The sequence below is a fragment of the Schistocerca cancellata genome, chromosome 1 (genome assembly GCF_023864275.1).
Source record: "Schistocerca cancellata isolate TAMUIC-IGC-003103 chromosome 1, iqSchCanc2.1, whole genome shotgun sequence".
Lineage (NCBI taxonomy): Eukaryota > Metazoa > Arthropoda > Insecta > Orthoptera > Acrididae > Schistocerca > Schistocerca cancellata.
Window position 1 is genome coordinate 477,352,904 of NC_064626.1, and position 24,010 is coordinate 477,376,913.

The following is a 24,010-nucleotide window of genomic DNA, read 5'->3' on the forward strand; positions in this document are numbered from 1 at the left end:
TGTGTACATTTCCTCAAGAGTTCCTGACTATGGCACACATGCTGTCTGTGCATTACTGCCGCGTATAACAGGGCCACTGCCAACAACATCCCTTTAAACCTCCACCTGGCAGCTTCCTAAGCATCTAAGGTTAGCAGACCCATCATTTGACAAACCTGGTGAGATTGATCTTCTGCTTGGAGCATCGATCTTTTTTGATGCACTGCAGCCTGGTCAAATGAAAAGAGATAACCACCCAACCTTACAGGAAACATCATTTGGTTGGATTGTGTCAGGAAAGATACCTCCTCATTCAGTTAAGTCCAATGCTCGAAGAGTACTGTCATTCCTTGCTCGCAATACCAGCCTTAACATTCAGGTCGAAAGGTTCTGGCAGCAAGAAAAAACGAAGTCTGCTTCTGTGCACAAAAAAGAAGAAAGTGAAGAAGAAGATGGTGGTGAGGATGACGATGATGTTGACGGAGAAAACGGCAAGTCGGGGGATGAGACAGTTCCATTGCTGGATCAAACCCTGGAAATATCAGGTGTAAGAGAGAGAAGGAAGATAAAAAGATTCACAGAAGAATTCAATGAGCTTAAAGAAACGGAGGCAATGGAAATACCAAAGGACAAAGGAACTCCCCTGGGTGAAATACCAAGAACTGACTCATTTCTCAAGAAATTCAAGGCTGATGCTCTAAAACAGCTTCACAGGGTTCTGTTCAACAGAGTCGGGAACGTTACTCTTGTGGGAAACAACATACGGAAATTCTGTTGGTTTGATTTTGACAAATGGTCAGACCAGTATGAAAAGAAGAAACACATTCTGAGAAAGGTGGAAGTGAGTGTCTTGAAAACAATTTGTTGTATTTTAGACATTGAGAAAAAAAGGAAAATGTGATGAACTTGTACAGAGAATTTTAACATTTTTGTTAGGGCCCAAAAGCTCTGGAGCGCCTGTTCCTGACAACAGACCAAAGCGCTCTAGAGCCGAAAAGGCCAACAACAAGAGATATTCAGAATCGGAAAATGGAACAGAGAAGCGAACACCACGTTTAAAGAGGTCTAATGCGCATAGAAAGAGCTTAAAGGAAGATTCATCGGATGGCGAAGACAACATGGATTAAGAAAGAACGACCTTCCGAAATCAGAAAATAAAGCAACAGACAAAGAAATGTAAAGGGATAAGGAAGATGTGGAAGATGAACCTGATAAAGAAATTAGCAGTGATGTTCCAGAATCCAAGTAAAAATAAAAGGAAGGTCGCAGAAGCCAATCTAAAAAGGACATCGAAGAAGGCTAATGCTAAAAAGACTCCAACCAAAAAGTCTGAGAAGAAATCTTCAGCTAAAAAACGTAAATCCTCTCTTAAGAGTGATGATGGGTCTTCATCTGAAGAAGAACCCCTCTCAAAAAAGACAAAGGCACCATCTACAGATGAAGAAATAAAGCCGTATGTCAAAGAATTTTGGAAGGAGCTAACCTCGAAGAAATAACAACGAAGCCTGTGGTGTCACCGCCAGACACCACACTTGCTAGGTGGTAGCCTATAAATCGGCCGCGGTCCGTTAGTATACGACGGACCCGCGTGTCGCCACTGTCAGTGATTGCAGACCGAGCGCCGCCACACGGCAGGTCTAGAGACACTTCCTAGCACTCGCCCCAGTTGTACAGCCGACTTTGCTAGAGATGGTTCACTGACAAATTACGCTCTCATTTGCCGAGACGATAGTTAGCATAGCCTTCAGCTACGTCATTTGCTACGACCTAGCAAGGCACCATTATCATTTGCTATTTATCTTGTGATACATGTACCGTCAGACCGATGTTCACCAATTATGGATTAAAGTTAAGTATTCCAACAGCTACGACCTTTTTTGCTAAAGCCTAACTTCCTTAAATGTTCCAGACCCCACGCCAGCCTGCATGAGCTTAACGCGTGCCTTTCGGCTACCAATCATAGTGGCTTGGCTGTCTTGCCAAGTCACAACAAAGACTGTTTGTAAACAAGTATATGTTAATTATCCACATTTTGACCTGGCACACAAGAAGGATTTCATTAAAGTAACAGTAATACTGCTGCAAGTTTTAGTGATTATTGTACCTGCAGTTCACATGCATCTTGCAGAATACTATGCAATTTCAAATAAAAATGACCACATCAAGAGAATGTTATTTGACTTGGTTATTTGACTTGATCTATAAAGTAACAAGAAATAATCTTTTGCAGTTGCAAAACCAAAAAATAACTGTCATAGAAATACCATGGGAATGAGTTCAGATGTCTGCTGAAGTGTGCATGTTTGTTTCAATGTTTCAGCATTCTACATTAATAGAACTGTATATCTTTAAGAGCAGCTTTAGATTACTTTTATTAGCGGCAGCTTCTTCATTTTACTGATAAATTTTAGAAGCTTATTATTAACGTAATATTTCAGAAAATCTATATCTTGTCAGTTTCTTCAGACCTTGACATTCCATACTTAATGTGAGAAGTATAAACAATCTTAGTTGGCAACCCACCGAGAGGCATAGTGGAAACCTAACAGCAAGAGAACTTCACACAGCATCGAAGGCAGTTATTCACATGGTGCAACAGCAAGTTTATTACAAGGTAATTGAAGAACTACAACATGGCCAACCAATCCCCAAGAAAGACAACCTGAACTCACTTCATCCCTTTCTGAACGAGGAACAGTTGTTAAGAGTGGGCGGCAGATTGGAATAATCAAAAGTTTCTTACATTCAGAAGCACCCCATGATTCTTCTTCCTGAGCGTCATGTCACTAAACTAATAGTCATGAGCGAGCATCTTCGTTTGTTGCATGCAGGATCTCAGTTGCTGTTAGCAAGCCTCCTGACAACCTAGGTGAATTCTCGTACCTTACCCCATGCCATTTTCTTATTGGTGAACCCTAAACAACTATCCCAGAGCCAGGCTTTATTTCAGAGTCATCATCCAGGTTCAAGATGGCAGCTCATCCAGCAGTGCAAGCAGCACATCTGGAAACGGTGGTGAAGGGATTACCTATCACAACTACAACAGAGAACTTAATAGTCATCAACAAAAGACAATCTAAAGCCAGGTACGTTGGTTCTACTGAAGGAAGACAATTTGCCACCCCTCGTGTGGCGGTCTGGGGTCATTGTCGGTACACACCCTTGGTCCTGGTGGTGTGGTACGAATTGTTTCAGTGCGCACAGCAACGGGAACTTATAAACGACCACTGTCGAAGATCTTCGTTGTTCCACAGGAAACATAGTCTCTAGTGCACATCACTATCAAATTAGTAACCGAAGTGTTTCTTTTGTTTACAGTGGACAACTTCTTCAATCATTTTATTTTCTTGTTTGTTTGTGTTATTTGTGCTGCATGTGATTATTTGTATGTAGTGTAATTTATATAAATTAGGTGGGCGGAATGTTCTGTATGGTGCAACATGACACAAGGTTGCAGCAGCGACCAGAAGCTTGCTGCAGGTAAGGATTTTTTCTGCCCGCCCGTCCACACAATGCACGGCCGAACTGGCCGGGACAAGGGGAGACGGGCCATGACCGCCAAGCAGCGCGCACGCTTCTGCAACTGTGTTTCTCAATGTAGTCTACGAATACAGCGCACTTTTACCAGTCATGTATGTACTAGAATTTCAACTGCCCTTCCTTTGCAACGAGTGATATGCATTCGTTTGGACTGTGAAGGAGCGAGGCAGCGCAGAACTTACCGCGCGTTTTGCGGCTGCCTACATATATGTTGCTCTATGCAATTTTTTTTAATTTCCATATTTTTCACACAATGACTGATTTTAACATATATGGCAACTCCTCGCCTCTCCATAGTGTCTAAATATTCTAAACAAACAAGAAGCTCATTTACTTTGTTCTTTAATTCCCTGTTTTTCTGATTCAACACATTAATATTATTTTTCACTGTGATTTTATGTGAATCTTGTGACATACCAACATTATTTTTCACTGTACTGTTATGAGAATCTTGTGATATTTTCACATCTCTAGTACCTGCCTGTCTGAACTTCTCATTAAGCTTAATTTCAATCAATGTAGGATGACTGGACACTTATATTAGCCTAAAAAAGTACTCCCGTGAGTTTCAGTGCCACCCCATTAAAGATTTTGCAATCTTCCCAGCCAGTTTACCCTTACCTTTCCTACTGAGATGCAGGCCATGTTTTGTAAAGTCCCTCCTGCCAATAACATCAACAGGAACCAAACCTATGCCTGACAAAGTAGCCATCCGAAGCAGCTGATCTAGCTCCATATTGACCCTCTTGACAGAGCTGTTCAATTGGGGCCGGTCATACTGCATGAAAGCAGGACCCAAGCCAACATTTTTATGGTTCGTTTCAGATGCAATTTTTATCAGGTCACACTTAATATTGTAGCCCTGATCCCTATCAATACTGTTTCCTGCTCCACCCGCTACCACAACATGATCCTGCCTTGTAAAACCCTTGCACAATGATCCTACATCCTCACTTGTCTAAGACATGTACTCGGCCTGAAAATACTTGTGACCTGGTACCTGTCACCTAATTTTTCCTGCAAGATCTGGCCCACATCTCTTGAGAAAACACAGTTTATACAACTCTGTACAGTAAATGGTAGAACACCGTTCATATATTCAGACTATGAACAGAAGTCTGTTTCTAAGGCAGAATACTCAAAATTTCTGGGAGCGTGCATTGATGAGAAATGCATCGATGATCTGCTGAAACGATTAGGTTCAGCTATTTATGCTAGTAGGGTTATTGCAAATTTTGGTGATAAATATATCAGTAAATTAGCCTACTATGCCTATTTTCATTCACTGTTTTCATATGGCACCATATTTTGGGGCAATTCGTCATTAAGAGAGAAAGTATTCATTTCACAAAAGTGAGTAATCAGAATAATAGCTGGAGCCCACCCAAAATCACCTTGCAGACATTTATTTAAGGAACTCGGGATATTCACAGTACCTTCGCAATACATATATTCACTTATGAAATTTGTCATTAATGACCCATCCCAATACAAAAATAACAACGAAGTACATAGCTACAACACTAGAAGAAACGATGATATTCACTATTCAGGATTAAATCTCACTTTGGCACAGAATAGGGTGAATTATGCTGCCACAAAAATCCTTGGTCATTTGCCAAATAGTATTAAAAGTCTGACAGATAGCCAACCAACATTTAAAAGTAAATTAAAATAATTTCTGAATGACAACTCCTTCTACACAATAGATGAATTCTTACATATGAAGTAGTAACTGTAAAAAAAATACATAAATAAATAAAAATAAATAATTAATTATTTTGTGTAAAGAAAACTTATGTTAATATGACATGTTCCACATCATTACGAAATGTATTCAAGATCTATGTAATATTTCGGCCGTATACTGTCCAGCCATCTGTCTGTCTGCTCATTCTGAGGATGACTGGTCGTTATTCAGCCGAAATATTAGAAGTAGAACTGAATGTATGTGACTGCATGCTCGAAATTTAATGGAGCACATTTAAATTTGTTTGTCACTGTTCCATTAAAATGTGATGACGTTATATAATAATATATATTTTATATTTTGGCCGAGGTCGGCGGATTTTTAAGTGTTTGCCAGTCTTGTAAACTAGGTATGAGTATAACGTTTAAAATAAATTTTAATTTCGTCTTTTTAGTCGTAAGAAAGTACGGAGGTATCTGATTTTGGCGCATCTTTAAATTTTTGCACGATGCGTAAATAAAGTAATGAGTGTAATGTTTTAAAATAAGTTTTATTTTTTCTTTATTTTTGCAAGAAAATATGGAGATATTTTTATTTTTACGGATTTTGACGGGAAAATTAATCACATGTTGGCAACACTGTTTTGTATACGAACTTTTTTCATAGCAAATGAGTGTCTGTAGTTCACAGTTACTGGCAAAGAACACATCACTTCTGAATTACCTCGTATTTCTGAGAATTTTTCGAACCTACCACTGTCCTCTACATAATCTACGAGTAATTTGTGATAAACTGGCGTTTGTGATTTAGTTACTGTTGCAGATACTCTAACAAACATATTGTTTTACACCTAGTTTACCCTTAAAGAGGTGCAGCCCTACATATTATCAACATTAATTGTAAATTAACTCTGTTTTCCAGTTTTCTAACAACTATAATTAACCTCAAAAAGTTTTGGGAAACTATTAATTTTTACCACAGGTTTTTATGTTGCCTTAATAGAAATGTGTGTTAGCAATTTTTTAGTCAACAGATTAAAAGACAATCAGCGGCCTTGATTTAAAGTTATTTGTTCACTGTCCTGTAATACATTCCACCAGTTAAAATGAAGCCTCACTTGAATGCTATTCTGGAACACAGAATGAGTTGGTTGACATTAATAAGCAGCTGGAAACCGCTCCAACTATTGTAAAAATGATTGGCAACTGCTACAAGTCGTCGTGTTGGAAGAGCTCCCAAGAATCATGTACCTAGGGTATTGGTTCGAAAGGTACCTCAAGTACTATCCACTCCTGTGAATCCTGTCTCCTCTGCAGAAAGTACTGGATCTGTCATTACTCGTCACTTGACTACAAATGGCATTTCAATGGTAGAGCTAGTCATCCGCAGATAGTGGAAAGGGACCATGGAGGACTCAGTATGTTGTATCGATCTCCTTAACCAACAAGTTTAAGTTGCTGTCTTTTACTGAAATTGAAGCTGAGGTAGTGCGACTCATGACATCTGTTTTGTCCATTGTTAAGAGGAGGCAAACACAAAAGGGTAGGGGTCTATTAATCGTCCACAATTTCAAGCACCCATTAGGGAAATGGCAGCAAAGGACAGGAAAGGGCATCAGCTGCACTCAGTGTGTATCCCTGGGGACCTCATTCAACAAATTGAAGAGACTATTCCAGCAGACATTGAGGGAATAGGGTGCAACCAGCTGCAGATTGTGATGCATGTTGGGCTCTGATGTCATACTTGGGTCATTCCAGCGACTGGTAGAGATGGTTGAGAAAACCAGTCTTGCATATGAAGTTGCAGTGAAGCTTACAATTTGCAGCATTGTCCCTAGAATTTATGTTGGCCCTTTGGTTCTGAGTCAAGTGGAAGTGCTGAAGCAGAGACTTCAAAGGTTCTGTGACAAGCTAGGCTGTGACTTCCTGGGCTTACTCCATAGGGTTGAGAACTGCAGGGTACCTCTAAATGGGTCACGTATGTGCTGCACATCACACTATACACTGTTGCTGACTATGTGTGGGGTGTAGGTTACACAAGGGTTTTTCAGATTAGGGACTCTCAATCCAATCCAGATAACAGTAACCGCAGGAAACCCAAAAGTATCAGTGTAAGATTAAAAGAAATGCTTCCTACAGGTAAGAGTACTAAAATCGTAAAGGTTAACTGCCGAAGAATTCACGATAAAGTCCCAAAGTCTGAAGTGCATATGAAAAGCAGCAAAGCTCGCAGAATACTTTGGTACAGGAAGCTAGTTGAAACCTGAAACTGATAGCAGTGACATTCTTGGAGAAAATGGTGTATTTTAAACTGTGGACAAGAAACTCGAATCCACGTAGATAGAAATAGAAGCTGCATATGAGTCTGTTTGGGTAAGACTCAGTATCAGGGGTGGGCATAAACTGGATGCTTCTATAGCACACTAGACTTGTCTCCCGATGCAGCTGAAAGTTTAGGGGAAACCTCAGTTCACTTGTACTTAAGTTCTCCAATCATATTGTAAGTATCAGAAGAGGACTTTAATCATCCAACAATCAGAAAAATTACAGTTTTGTTAGTGGTAGGCGTGCTAAAACATCCCGTGAAACTTTATTAAATGCCCTTTTTGAAAACTACCTAGAACAGATAGTTCAGAACACTAGTCATGATGGAAATATGTATTTCATGTAATGGCAATAAACAGACCTTACGTCTTTGAGGATGTCCACATCAAAACTGGTATCAGTGAGCATGACGCAGTTATGCCAGCAGTGATTACCAAAGTATAAAGGACAACTAAAACAAGCAGAAAGATATAAATGTTCTGTAAGCTATATAAAATATCGGGAGTGTCATATCTCAGTGAGGAACCTGAAACTTACAGCACAGGTTAGGATCCTGTAGAGGAACTATGGCTCAAGTTTAAAAGAATAGTTGACAATGCACTCAATATATATGGTCCTGGTAGAATGATTCATAATGGGAGAGAACCTCCACGGTACACAGTCACTGTGAAATGTTCAAATGTGTGTGAAATCTTATGGGACTTAACTGCTAAGGTCATCAGTCCCTAAGCTTACACACTACTTAACCTAAATTATCCGAAGGACAAACACACACACCCATGCCCGAGTGAGGACTCGAACCTCCGCCGGGACCAGCTGCACAGTCCACGACTGCAGCGCCCCGAGACCGCTCGGCTAATCCCGCGCGACAGTCACTGTGAAGAAACTCCTAAAAGAAACAGAATTTCCTGCATAATAGTTGTGAAACAAAGCGTAGGGCTATAGACAGAGAGATGATGAATAAAACACAATTTGCTGTCAAGGAAGCAGTGCGTGATGCCTTCAGTAACTAACGTAGCAGAATATTATCAAATGATCTTTCACAAAACCCAAAGACATTCTAGTTGTATGTAAAGGCTGTTAGTGGCTACAAAGTTAGTGTCCAGTCCCTAGAAAATGAGACAGGAACTGAAATTATCGGAAGTAAAGCAATAGTTGAAATGCTTAATTCGGTTTTCAAATATTCCTTTCAAAGGAAAGTCCAGGCAAATTGTCCCAATTAACCCTCATACCAATGAAAACATGAGCGAGATAGGCCAAGTTTTAGTCTGAATGGTTTTGAGAAACAGCTGAAACTGTCAAAATTGAACAAAGCTCCTGGACCCAACGGAATCTCCAGCTCTGAGATTCTATACTGAATTTGCAGCTGCGTTATGCCCTCTCCTAACTATTATGTGTCATAGATCCCTCAAATAAAAAAATCTGTGCCCAATTCTTAAAAAAAAAGCACTGGTCACACCCATCTACAATAAGAGTAGTAGAGGTAATCCACAAACCTACCATCTAATATCCTTGACATTGATTTGTTTTAGGATTTTAGAACATATTCTGACCTCAAGGATGATGTGGTATCTTAAACAGAATGAACTGCTCCATGCCAGCCAGTATGGATTCCGAAAACATCAATCACGTGAAACCCAGATCACTTTCTTCTTACTTAACATATTGAAATTTATGGATCAAGGCAGTAACACAGATGCAGTATTTCTTGATTTCCATAAATCATTTGACTCTGTACTGCACTGACGCTTTCTGCCAAAAGTATGATCATACGGGCTATAAAGTGAAATTTGTGACAGAATTGAGGACTTTTTGGTAGAAAGGATGCAGCATGTGATCTTGGCAGGAGAGCCATCATCAGATGTAAAGTAACTTCAGGTGTGCCCTGGGGAAGTGTGTTGGGACCCTTGCTGTTCACATTGTATATTAATAAAATGAAAAAAAAATGGTAGTATCCTATGACCAAAATAGCAATGAGTCAACACTAGAATCAGCCAGTCCATACAGATATATGGTTGTGCCACTTCATAGGGACATGAAATGGATCGATCACATGGGCTCAGTCGTGGGTGAAGCAGATTGTAGACTTCAGATTATTGGTAGAATACTGGGGAAGTGCAATCAGTGTACAAAGGAAAATTCTTACAAATCACTTGTGCAACTGGTTCTAGAAAATTGCTCAAGTGTGTTGAACCCCTACCAAATAGGACTAGTAGGAGGTATTGTAATCGTAACAAAATTATAAAGAGGGTAGTTGCTACTCACCATATAGCGGAGATGCTGAGTACAGATAGGTACAACAAAAAGGCTGTCACAAAATAAGCTTTCGGCCAACAAGGCCTTTGTCAAAAACACACACACACACACACACACACACACACACACACACACACAACTCACACACTCATGACAACAGCCTCTGGCAGCCACACTCTGAGCAACAGCAGCAGTAATGCATGATGGGAGACGCAACTGGGTGGGGGTAAGGAGGAGGCTGGAGTGGGGAGGGGGAGGGATAGCTGGGTAGGAGTGGGGGACAGTGAAGTGCTACTGGGGAGCGTGCAGGAATGAGGGGAAAAGAGGGTAGGGCAGGTAGGCACAGTTGGGAAATTAGACATTGGGCAGGAGAGAGATTGGGAGGGGGGGGGGGTAGTGGAAAAAGAGAGAATTAAAAGGACTGGGTGTGTTGGTGGAATAGAGGACTGTGTATTGCTGGAGTGGGAACAGGGAACAGGCTAGATGGGTTAGGACAATTACTAACAAAGCTTGAGGCTAGGATAGTTATGGAATCATAGAATATATTGCAGGGAGAGTTCATCAAAGCTGGTTTTGGTGGGACGGCTGTGAAGCAGTCATTGAAATAATGTCGTGTTTCCCATTATGTTCAGCATTTTCCATTGTTTGGGTATTGTAACTGGATAGATAATTAATCTGGTCACCAAGCAGTGGTAGTAGAAAACATGTATAAAAAAAGGGTTTTATGTATTCAAGTTTTTGGATGCTTATTCTGGCAGAAGGGTTGAAGGGGAAGGAAGAGGGTTGAAGGAAAAAGACAGGAGAGATTTAGAAATAGTGGTAGAGTTCTGAAAAGTCGCCTAGAACCCCAGGTCAGGGGAGACTTAACAGACAGCATAGCAAGGAGAGGAGTCTTTCTTAATATGTGTGGTCTCCTGCCACTTCTCAGTGAGTAGATTTTTGTATCTATCAAATTACATCGTATTGTCAAAAACTGATTATTTTCGTTGTTATAATAGGGGGTGTTGAATGTATACAGAGAAGGTCAGCACGAATGGCCACAGGTTTGTTTGATCTGTAGAGAGTGTCACAGAGATACTGAAGGAACTGTACTGGCATATTCATGAAGATAGCCATAAACTATCCTGTGAAAGTCTACGAATGAAGTTTCAAGAACCAGCTTTAAATGATGAATATGCTACAACCCCTTGCATATCATGCATGAGAATAAGATCAGAATAGTTACAGCACACACAGAGGCATTTAAAGAATCATTTTTCTACATTCCATACATGAATGTAATTTAAAGAAACCATAGTAACTGGTAAATGAGATGTATCCTCTGCTATCCACTTCACAATGGTTCACAGAGTATGTAGATATAGATATATATTTTAGCACATTGCTTTCACAAAAATCAGCGAAATTGCAATTTAGAAGAAGAACATATAGCATAAGTGTGAAAAATTGAAATCTACCTATGTCTTGCAATCGATTTATGAACTGCAACACAAACAGACTCTCAAAATTCTGACAGCATAAGTCGGCTATTGATGTACTTCAGTTCTAGCAAATTTATAGCTCGTGGAATAATGTAATTTATTATATGATTATTTTATACATCTGTTTCACTGTAGGAAATACCTGAGCTTGTAATTATTAGCATATTTTGTTCCCATACACATATGGCCTATTACAGTTTGTATCCACATCTATACTTTACACACCACTGTGAAATGCATAGCAGAGGATACATTCCAATGTACAAGTTACTAGGGTTTCTTCCTGTTCTATTCATGTATGGAGCATGGGAAGAATGATTGTTTGGATGCCTCTGTGTGTGCAGTAATTATTGTAAACTTATCCTCATGATCCCTGTGTGAGTAATACGTAGGGGGTTGTAGTATATTCCTAGAGTAAACATTTAAAGCCGGTTCTTGAAACTTTGTTAACAGGCTTTCTCGGGATAGTTCACACCTATCTTCAAGATTCTTGCAGTTCAGTTCCTTCAGTATCTATCTGACACCCTCCTATGGATTAAACAAATGTGCGGCCATTTGTGTTGCCCTTCTCTGCATATGTTCAATATCACCTGTTAGTTCTATCTGGTATGGGCCCCAGTCACAGGAGCAATATTCTAGAACAGTTCACAGGAGTGATTTGTAAGCAGTCTCTTTTATAGACTGATTGCACATCCCCAGTATTCTACCAATAATCCAAAATCTACCACCACCTTTGCCCACGACTGAACCTATGTGAGAATTCCATTTCATATCCCCACAAATACCCAGGTATTTGTATGACTTGGCTGATTCCAACAGTGACTCATTGATACTGCATTACAATCATAGCATACTACATTAGCAGGCTTCTCTTCTCATGTATAGTTACAACTCATTTCATATCCATGCAGTTCTCTTGTATACTGAATCCACAGAACATGAGCTAATAAATGAATATCTAAGTTGAAGTGTGTACACACCATTGAAAAACTGAGTCTTCATTGTCTTACCGTTTATGTTCACACAGAAATGTTAAATTCCCTTATTAATTACAATACTAGGCGAGACAAAAGACCTTAGATGGCCTATGGAGAATCCTCGAGAGTGAATAAGTAAATGAAGAAGCCTTACTAGTTACTCACTAAAGAGGCAAGACTATGAAATATCAGTGAAATTTCAAGACCACACAAAGAAGATTAGTATTTTATTTGGTACTACGATTGTGAAGCAGGTTTGGAGAATAGCTCTTAGATCATGTATATGATGGAAATAACTGCTTCTTTCTTTTGTTTCCACTCACCTCATTCAATACAGGGTGGTCCCGAATTCATGGTACAAACTTTAATGGTAGGTACAGGACATTGTAACAAGGATTTATTGTATAGGAATGTATAGTCGCAGGTGACGCGGTGAGGCGTAAACAGGTGAAAGAGAAATGGAGTGATCGGTTGGTGTCACTGCCGGTAGAGGGCAGTAGATGAACATGATGTATCGCAGTAGGGACAAGCGCCATTCACAATTGTGCTGCCGTAGACGATGGGTGACTTTACGTATGCAGAAAAAGCAGACATGCATTACATGTACGGCCGTGCAAATGGTAACGCCAGAGCTGCGTTACGAATGTATCGCGCGGAGTATCCTAATCGACGAATGCCGGATCATAGAATTTTTCAACGGTTACATCGTCAACTTTGTGAAACAGGTACGTTCGACGTCAACAGACATGACGCTGGTCGATTAAGAGCTGTACGCACTCCAAGACTGGAAGAACGCATCTTGAACATAGTGGCTGATAGACCCGGGTCAAGCACAAGAACTGTTGCGCGTGACGTACATGTATGCAGAGTGTTAAATGAAAATCGCTTACACCCCTTCCATTTTCAAAAAGTACAAGCATTGAATCCGGCAGATTATCCTCTTCGCGTGAACTTCTGCCAGTGGTTGTTGCAGCAATGTGCGTTGCAGCCGGATTTCGTAGGTCATGTGCTATTTACAGATGAAGCGACATTTTCACGCGAGGGTGTCTTTAATGCGCACAATTCCCATGTGTGGGCAACAGATAATCCACATGCAACGCGTCCACATGCGTATCAACAACGTTTCGGTATTAATGTGTGGGCTGGTATTGTGAACGACTTTTTGATTGGGCCATACTTACTACCCACGCGACTCTGTGGCGAAAGCTATCGTATTTTTCTGCAAGAAGTGTTACCAGAACTGCTGCAAGATGTTCCGCTCGCCATTCGTAACCGCATGTGGTTTCAGCACGATGGAGCGCCAGCACACTTCAGCACTGCTGTACGGAATTACCTGAATGCCACGTTTGGTGCTAGATGGATTGGGCGTGGTGGACCAGTCCCTTGGCCACCCCGATCTCCTGATTTCTCTTGCCTCGATTACTTTTTATGGGGACATCTTAAGAGTCTTGTTTATGAGACTCCAGTTGACTCAGATGAGGATCTCGTTGCTCGCATATCTGTAGCTGCTGCAGGTGTGCGTGAAATACCAGGCATCTTTGAACGTGTACGCCAATCGCTGCACCGACGCTGTCAAGCATGTATCGCTCATGGTGGACGCAATTTTGAACACTTACTGTAAACATGACACTTGTCAACAACGATTTCAATAAAATCTTTCGTTTTCCTTTCGGCCGTTATTTCCCCTGTTTACGCCTCACCGCGTCACCTGGGACTATACATTCCTATACAATATATCCTTGTTACAATGTCCTGCACCTACCATTAAAGTTTGTACCATGAATTCGGGACCACCCTGTATATCAGGCATATTATTCTTTTTTTATCTTAGCGATGGGTCTTCCGTTTCTGTCTTGCCTTTCTCAACGTCCTGTGGTTTGCTGATTCTGGTTTGACTGAAGAACTGCTTCGAATTTGTTGTTGTCAACAAGTAGGCCTAGGGTCAGCATGAGAATGGGTGCCTGGCTGGATTGCTATACTGTAGCACGTCAAAATTGGAAATTTGTGGTAAGGTCTTATGGGACCAAACTGCTGAGGTCATCAATCGCTAAGCCTACAAACAACTTAATCTAATTTAAACTAACTTACGCTATGGACAACACACACACCCATGCCCGAGGGAGGACTTGAACCTCCGACGGGGGCAGCTGCACAGATCGTGACAAGGCACCTCAGACCGCGTTGCTGTAACATGTTATGCTGCAATCCTGTCCACATGGGCTAGCCCTCGGTCAAGTAACAGAAAAGTATGCTCTACTATAAACATGATTTGTAATTTTCTAGAATTGCTGGCATTTACTAGATTTAACTTTCTGAGAATAAAGTGGCATGAAAATTATCTATGATGTTTGGAAATTGATATACTGAAACTGTACTGGTACAGGTAGGCCTACACAGAAAGGATAACACTTTTTTTATTCTGTGTCATTTTCACGGCCAGTTCTAGGGTAAAGACACTAGTAGTCGACACTTTCAGAGTAAGATAATCATTTCATTGAGAGTAGAGTTGTCACTTTTTTATGTTCGTGCCTTCTACAGTGTAATTTGGTAACTACCATATTTTTCTGGCAGCTCTTTTGAATTGGACGCTTAAGTCAACACCTTGCATTTGTAACAATGTTTTTTTTTTCTATTTTTACTGATTTTGTCCTTAAAATCCATAAGGAGATAAGTCTTTTTGGTATAGCAAGCTTAATCTTTATGTTGCGGGAATCAACAACTTCAGAATAATAAGCAAAGTGTATTTGTATTGTGCTTTGGACAGCAGACACACATTAGTGTATTACGTTTACTCTTTGACATTGAAGTTTTGAGAATTTTGTGTTTATTCGCGACTTGACTGTTATGTTAATTAATCATGCATAATAAGATATGCTGAATTCAGAGATGTTGATTCATTGCTTCATTAACGTAGGATAAAATGGAGGTTCTACAAACTGGTGACGCTGAGAATACATCAGATGAATTCAGATGGAAATGCAACTGTTACAGCTGCAAGAAGACTTTCAAAAACAAATCGATGAACTCCAAGCTGTAACTGAAATGCAGAAGAATTGTCTCTGCAAATGGCAAAGTAAACTGTAAATTTGGCAAACAATTTGTATGACAAGGATGAGATAAATCTTAATGAAGGTACAAATACCGAAGTTTCCGTCAGAAAAAGGAGAGTTGGTTCGTGATGCGTAATTTAGCATTTGCGCAGAACAAGGTAACCAAAGATCTCCTGGAGTTGGCGGTAACAGTGATCAGTTACGATGCTAGAGCAGTTGCAATAGCTTCAGGTATTATATTGAAGCCTCCTCAAGAACGACAATGTTTGCACTTGAGAGAGGCACTAATCGGCCGATTGTGCAAATCCTTGGATTGTGCAAATCACTGGCTCATTGCATACAGTAGGTATAACATTTCACAACATATTGGTGATAGAACGCCTTCAGAGTTCTTGCAGCACTTAAGAGGAGTCATTGGAGAGGAGGAAATGTCTGATGCAGCCTCGAGGCATGTATGTTTCGCAGAAGTACCTGTAACAGTGAAGGCAGCTGTAATGACCTGTGAAAGAACTGACATCAACTCTATAATCACTGTAGGACAAAGTGTATTCGACAGTAGACCAAGCAAGTTCATTGATAGTGAGGAAAGTAGCTGACGAAGTCGACTCAGGAAAAGCAACAGCAATTCGAAAGGAGCAGCAAACAGGCATTAGCAAGCATTTTAGCTGTTTGTAAAGCCAAACAGATGCGCTGCAAAAAGTATCGACAGTGACAGTGGACAAAAGGCCTCCACCCAGACAGAATGAAGAATTTAGGAAGAAATTGTTTCAAAAAAATCAAGCAAGTGAGCAAATGGCACAAGCAAAGCAAAAACCTAAAGTGTGTTGGCATCACGAAAGTTTTGGTGAGTGGGCCATAAGGTGCATGTCCCCTTGAGCATACCCAAATGGTCTCAGTGGCAAGAGTGTCAAATTCATGAAGAAAGCGACACACGTGAACAGTCATGTGAGCAAAGTTCAGCAGGACACTGTGTTCAACCTTGGTCCATTAATTATCGACAAGTCACCTGTATGCACAGAAAGCCAACCAGGCTTGCTTATGTTGTTGTGACAGTTGTACGTAAGACACAGAAATGCGAAGCGTTACTGTCTAATGAAGTCAGAGTTAGACATAAACAGGTTACCAGTTGGACAAGACAAGAATCAATGACTGCTGCATGTATTCATCTTACAGCAACCAACAGTTAACCAATAACGATTTGTTACAATTGCGAAGTGGAAGTGGATCTGGGTTTCAGCAAGAAGTGCAAGTGGAGATTTGTGCTGACATGTGTGGTGGAGCCCATGTTAGGAAAACATTTTATTAGTCAGCAAAAACCACAGATGAATCTCAGTCGACTGCAAATTATAATGCATGGGGAAGTCATAACAGGTTCTAAAGGCTGAGGTGCTATGAACACCATCTGCCTGTACTGCAGTTCAGTTATACAAGAGAACAAACAGGAAGGTGGCGGCGAGATAAGGAAAGTATTGCACAATACAGTCCATCATATTAAGATGTCATCTGCCCACTCAGTCCCCCAGCAGCCTAGAAGATTAGTACCCGACCACTTTGCCGCAGGGTCATTCCACGTGAAGTGTCCTACGGCTCCCAGCCTAATCATCTTCAATTTTGATTAATTTTGTACAGTATGTACCTGAGAGCCCCACATGAACTTATGCAAAGTTTCAGGCTTACCTGTAACTTGGTTGAGGTACTAGAGCTACTTTTGTAAAGAACACTTCTACCGAGACCTAATGCAAAAGAGCTAGACTCTTGCTTCTGGGTATAGTGGTAAAACTTTTTGTGCTCCACACACAAATGATGAAAGTAGAGTTCAGAAAGCAATGCATTTGGCATAATCTCGGTTCAAACTGAGTAACAAATCATTTCGCGAGAAATTTGTCCTATATTTTAACGAAGCGTAAGCAGTAGGGAAGCTGCGCTATGGACCTGGTCTTTCGCCAAACTACTGTCTGTCTGGGTGTTTAGTATATCACAAATTTGGGCCTGGCTTGTGTGTTTCATTACTGTGCTACCATCCTATTAATTTACTAAAAAACATGAATGTATCAAAATACCCATGTTCAAAGTCATGTGTCTGAAAATTGACACCTACCACATTACATTCATTAACACACTTCAACAGAGCACACTTCATTCTACTAGAAAAACTTATTCATTTTGGTGTCTCTTTAGGTAAGGTGCAAAAATTGCGCCCTAAACTACTGATTTTTTTTTTTTTTTTTTTTTTTTTTTTTGTAATTCGAGAAAAATCCTTGCGTTGGTCCATGTGGCTATGCCACTGCCATGCTCAGTGACTGGTAGCCCCATCGCCAAGGGGCCACACCCCATATCCATGTGAGGTCAGCCATGGGTGGGTTTCTTTACTGAAGGTTCCGAAGCCAGAAAGTAGGAGTCTAGCAGGTTCCCAAGCCAGAATGTGCGTATCTAACAGGTTCCCAAGTCTTGTTTGGGTCTCTTTGTAGTTCTCAAGCTGAAATGGTGAATTCCTCAGTTGTTAAATGCTTTAACTTTGTTGTTGATGTCCAACTATTTCTTCCAGCACACTGTATTGTCACATCAGCATTGAAGCAGCTGGAACTGGTATGACTGCAATTACACTACCGGCCATTAAAATTGCTACACCAAGAAGAAATGCAGATGATAAAGGGGTATTCATTGGACAAATATATTATACTGGAACTGACATGAGATTACATTTTCACGCAATTTCGGTGCATAGATCCTGAGAAATCAGTACCCAGAACAACCACCTCTGGCCGTAATAACGGCCTTGATACGCCTGGGCATTGAGTCAAACAGAGCTTGGATGACGTCTACAGGAACAGCTGCCCATGCAGCTTCAACACGATACCACAGTTCATCAAGAGTAGTGACTGGCGTATTGTGACGAGCCAGTTGCTCGGCCACCATTGACCAGACGTTTTCAGTTGGTGAGAGATCTGGAGAATGTGCTAACCAGGGCAGAAGTCGAACATTTTCTGTATCCAGAAAGGCCCGTACAGGACCGGCAACATGCGGTCGTGCATTATCCTGCTGAAATGTAGGGTTTCGCAGGGATCGAATGAAGGGTGCGACCATCATGATGCTGTAAACAGAACCTCGATTCATCCGAAAAAATGACGTTTTGCCATTCGTGCACCCAGGTTCGTCATTACGTACACCATCGTAGGCACTCCTGTCTGTCATGCAACGTCAAGGGTAACCGCATCTGTGGTCTCTGAGCTGATAGTCCATGCTGCTGCAAACGTCGTCGAACTGTTCGTGCAGATGGTTGTTGTCTTGCAAACGTCCCCATCTGTTGACTCAGGGATCGAGACGTGGCTGCACGATGCGTTACATCCATGCGGATAAGATACATGTCATCTCGACTGCTAGTGATACGAGGCCGTTGGGATCCAGCACGGCGTTCCGTATTACCCTCCTGAACCCACCGATTCCATATTCTGCTAACAGTCATTGGATATCGACCAACGCGAGCAGCAATGTCGCGATACGATAAACCGCAATCGCGATAGACTACAATCCGACCTTTATCAAAGTCGGAAACATGATGGTACGCATTTCTCCTCCTTACACGAGGCATCACAACGTTTCACCAGGCAACACCGGTCAACTGCTGTTTGTGTATGAGAAATCGGTTGTAAACTTTCCTCATGTCAGCACGTTGTAGGTGTCGCCACCGGCGCCAACCTTGTGTGAATGCTCTGAAAAGCTAATCATTTGCATATCACAGAATCTTCTTCCTGTCAGTTAAATTTCGCGTCTGGAGCACGTCATCTTCGTGGTGTAGCAATTTTAATGGCCAGTAGTGTATCTTTTGCATATACAGTAAGAGTTTCTTCTTTATTTCTTTCAATGAATAGACAGGTGTCAACTGCAAAGAGCACTGGTTCAGAGTACATAATGGGTGATGGGAAATCATTAATGTATACCAAAAAAAAGAAAGAGGACTAAAATAGAGCCATGAGGAACACCATGACTTAGTCCACATGGTTCTGAAAGTTGTACCTGGAGTTAATTTCCCTCCATGTACTTAATTTCAGTTACCTGAGAGCGATATTCCAAATATGATTTAATCCACTGAATTGGCACACCTCTTACACCAACATTCAAGCTCTCTCAGAAGCACAGAATGATCAATCACATCAAAAGCTTTTGTTAGGTCCAAGAATAAAGCTGAGGTTTTTTAGTGGTTGTCCACTTCATTTAAGACATGGTTTGTCAGGTTGAAAGTGGCTGTTTCAGTTGATTGCTGTGATCTGAAGCCAGGCTGGCATCCAGAAATGATATTACTCTTGTTGAAGTATGTAGTTAGTTGCGAAAGGAACATTTTTTCAATCATTTTCGAAAACCCTGACAGAAGTGACTCAGGCCTATAGTTGCCCATACATTGCTGATCACCATTTTTATATAGGGCTATTACTTTTGCCATTTTCAGTTGCTGTGGGTAGACACCACATGATAAGGATGAATTGCATATGTCTAATAGAGGAGAGAGTATGTGTCTTGCTGTCCATTCTGTTCAACAGCTCTTCCAGGTCCTTTGCTGTCTCTGAAAGAATTACAGTGTCATCGGCTAACCTCAAAGTTTTTATTTCTTCTCCATGGATTTTAATACCTACTCCTGATTTTTCTTGTTTCCTTTACTGCTTGCTCAATATACAGATTGAATAACATCGGGGATAGGCTACAAACCTGTCTCACTCCCTTCCCAACCACTGATTCCCTTTCATGTCTCTCGACTCATATAACAGCCACCTGGTTTCCGTACTAATTGTAAATAGCCTTTCGTTCCCTGTATTTTTTTCCTACCACATTCAGAATTTGAAAGAGTGTATTCTAGTCAACATTGTCAAAAGCTTTCTCTAAGTCTACAAATGCTAGAAACGTAGGTTTGCCTTTCCTTAATCTATCTTCTAAGATAAGTTGTAGGGTCAGTATTGCCTCATGTGTTCCAATATTTCTACGGAATCCAAACTGATCTTCCCTGAGGTCGGCATCTACCAGTTTTTCCATTCGTCTGTAAAGAATTCGCGTTAGTATTTTGCAGCTGTGACTTATTAAACTGATAGTTCGGTAATTTTCACATCTGTCACCATCTGCTTTCTTTGGGATTGGAATTATTATATTCTTCTTGAAGTCTAAGGGCATGTCGCCTGTCTCACACATCTTGCTCATCAGATGGTAGAGTTTTGTCAGGGCTAGCTCTCCCAAGGCTATCAGTAGTTCTAATGGAATGTTTGTCTACTCCCGGGGCCCTGTTCTTCATGCAGTCTCATATCTCCCATTTCATCTTCATCTACATCCTCCTCCATTTCTATAATATTGCCCTCAAGAACATTTCCCTTCTTTGCTTAGAACTCGGTTACCCTCTGAGCTCTTGATATTCATGTAAGTGGTTCTCTTTTCTCCAAAGGCCTCTTTAATTTTCCTGCAGGCAGTATCTATCTTACCCCTAGTGATAGGCGCCTCTGCATCCTTACATTTGTCCTCTAGCTATCACTGCTTAGCCATTTTGCACTTCCTGTCGATCTCATTTTTGAGACGTTCGTATTTCTTTTTGCCTGCTTCATTTACTGCATTTTTATATTTTCTCCTTTCATCAATTAAATTCAATATTTCTTCTGTTACCCAAGGATTTCTACTAGCCCTCGTCTTACCTACTTGATCCTCTGCTGCCTTCACTTCTTCATCCCTCAAAGCTACCCATTCTACTTACAGTGTATTTCTTTCCCAATTCCTGTCACTTGTTCCCTTATTCTCTCCCTGAAACTCTGTACAACCTCTGGTTAGTCAGTTTATAGAGGTCCCATCTCCTTAAATTCCCACCTTTTTGCAGTTTCTTCAGTTTCAAGCTAAAGTTCATAACCAATAGATTATGGTCAGAGCCCACATCTGCTCCTGGAAATGTCTTACAGTATAAAACCTGGTTCCTGAATCTCTGTCTTACCATTATATAATCTATCTGATACCTTCTAGTATCTCCAGGCTTCTTCTACACTCCTGGAAATGGAAAAAAGAACACATTGACACCGGTGTGTCAGACCCACCATACTTGCTCCGGACACTGCGAGAGGGCTGTACAAGCAATGATCACACGCACGGCACAGCGGACACACCAGGAACCGCGGTGTTGGCCGTCGAATGGCGCTAGCTGCGCAGCATTTGTGCACCGCCGCCGTCAGTGTCAGCCAGTTTGCCGTGGCATACGGAGCTCCATCGCAGTCTTTAACACTGGTAGCATGCCGCGACAGCGTGGACGTGAACCGTATGTGCAGTTGACGGACTTTGAGCGAGGGCGTATAGTGGGCATGCGGGAGGCCGGGTGGACGTACCGCCGAATTGCTTAACACGTGGGGCGTGAGGTCTCCACAGTACATCGATGTTGTCGCCAGTGGTCGGCGGAAGGTGCACGTGCCCGTCGACCTGGGACCGGACCGCAGCGACGCACGGATGCACGCCAAGACCGTAGGATCCTACGCAGTGCCGTAGGGGACCGCACCGCCACTTCCCAGCAAATTAGGGACACTGTTGCTCCTGGGGTATCGGCGAGGACCATTCGCAACCGTCTCCATGAAGCTGGGCTACGGTCCCGCACACCGTTAGGCCGTCTTCCGCTCACGCCCCAACATCGTGCAGCCCGCCTCCAGTGGTGTCGCGACAGGCGTGAATGGAGGGACGAATGGAAACGTGTCGTCTTCAGCGATGAGAGTCGCTTCTGCCTTGGTGCCAATGATGGTCGTATGCGTGTTTGGCGCCGTGCAGGTGAGCGCCACAATCAGGACTGCATACGACCGAGGCACACAGGGCCAACACCCGGCATCATGGTGTGGGGAGCGATCTCCTACACTGGCCGTACACCACTGGTGATCGTCGAGGGGACACTGAATAGTGCACGGTACATCCAAACCGTCATCGAACCCATCGTTCTACCATTCCTAGACCGGCAAGGGAACTTGCTGTTCCAACAGGACAATGCACGTCCGCATGTATCCCGTGCCACCCAACGTGCTCTAGAAGGTGTAAGTCAACTACCCTGGCCAGCAAGATCTCCGGATCTGTCCCCCATTGAGCATGTTTGGGACTGGATGAAGCGTCGTCTCACGCGGTCTGCACGTCCAGCACGAACGCTGGTCCAACTGAAGCGCCAGGTGGAAATGGCATGGCAAGCCGTTCCACAGGACTACATCCAGCATCTCTACGATCGTCTCCATGGGAGAATAGCAGCCTGCATTGCTGCGAAAGGTGGATATACACTGTACTAGTGCCGACATTGTGCATGCTCTGTTGCCTGTGTCTATGTGCCTGTGGTTCTGTCAGTGTGATCATGTGATGTATCTGACTCCAGGAATGTGTCAATAAAGTTTCCCCTTCCTGGGACAATGAATTCACGGTGTTCTTATTTCAATTTCCAGGAGTGTATTTCATGTAATGGCAACAAACAGACCTTACGTCTTTGAGGATGTCCACATCAAAACTGGTATCAGTGAGCATGACGCAGTTATGCCAGCAGTGATTACCAAAGTATAAAGGACAACTAAAACAAGCAATTTAGTATTGGAGAGCAGCGTGGAGGGCAAAAATCGTAGAGGGAGACCAAGAGATAAATACACTAAACAGATTCAGAAGGAAGTTGGTTGCAGTAGGCACTGGGAGATGAAGAAGCTTGCACAGGACAGAGTAGCATAGAGAGCTGCATCAAACTAGTCTCTGGACTGAAGACCACAACAACAACATTTATGTTGTCTAATTTGGTGAGCACACTTTCAAGAACAGTGATGAGTCCACTACCTCTATCTGTGGCATCATCATTTGCACCTGCACAAATTACGACGCAGTCTTTTGAGTCAAGATTTTCACACGATTTCACCACTGTTTTCGTCACTTCTTCAACGCCTGCTACTGGCTTGACAAACACCTGGACACTTGCGTTAGTTTGTGTATCTGGCACTTTTTCTGCTCTCTGACATCCATGATTAAAGCCAAAAATTAAGTCTTTTCGTTCTTTTTTGCACTCTTGAGGCCAGTAGACTGATTTTTTAATCACATTCCTTTGTTTACGATGCGACATGCGCGAAAAATTTACAGTGCGCGGCTGTTGTTTATAATTATTGTCTGGACTCATATGTTTCTGAGTGACATTGTTTGTAGAATCACTTTTTGTCATTATAGCTATTTGCACACACTTTTGTATTTTTGCGGTTCTTCTTTTGTTTATACTGCTGGTAGCCTGTATTTCTTTGAGGTTGAGTCGATGCTCTGTTTGTTGAGTTTTACAACCAAGATTTTGCAGCTGTTTCTCCAATAAGGCTACAGTCCCTTTAGGTACCCTTTTTTTTTTTTTTTTTAGTAAAAATGGAAAGGAAGTCGTCGCAACATTTACATATGAATATCACTGAATTCACATTTCCCACAGTTTTTTCAGTAGATTTTGATCTTGTAATGATTTTGTTTGCGTTTCTTGCTTTAACTTCGCAGATGTAACATTTTTCAGGCCGAACCACGATACTTTTTTTGCACTAAATACATAAAGATTCATTATTTTTTACGTTTTTCTCAGAACTCGGTTTTCACGTACGTTTTTTCACTGCCATTTGAAGTGAACTAATGTAGAGTTTCTTCGAATAAAGTGGTAGCAGTGTTCTCTAGACTGCAATTGGGTGTTTTATCAATCATAATGGTTGTGTTATCAGCAAACAGGGTGAAG

At 41.7% G+C, this 24,010-nt stretch overlaps 1 pseudogene; it reads left to right on the forward strand.

The window, feature by feature from the left end:
- Nucleotides 1-29: 29 nt before the first annotated feature.
- On the forward strand, nt 30-2,254 carry LOC126184097 (protein DEK-like; annotated as a pseudogene).
- Nucleotides 2,255-24,010: the final 21,756 nt, after the last annotated feature.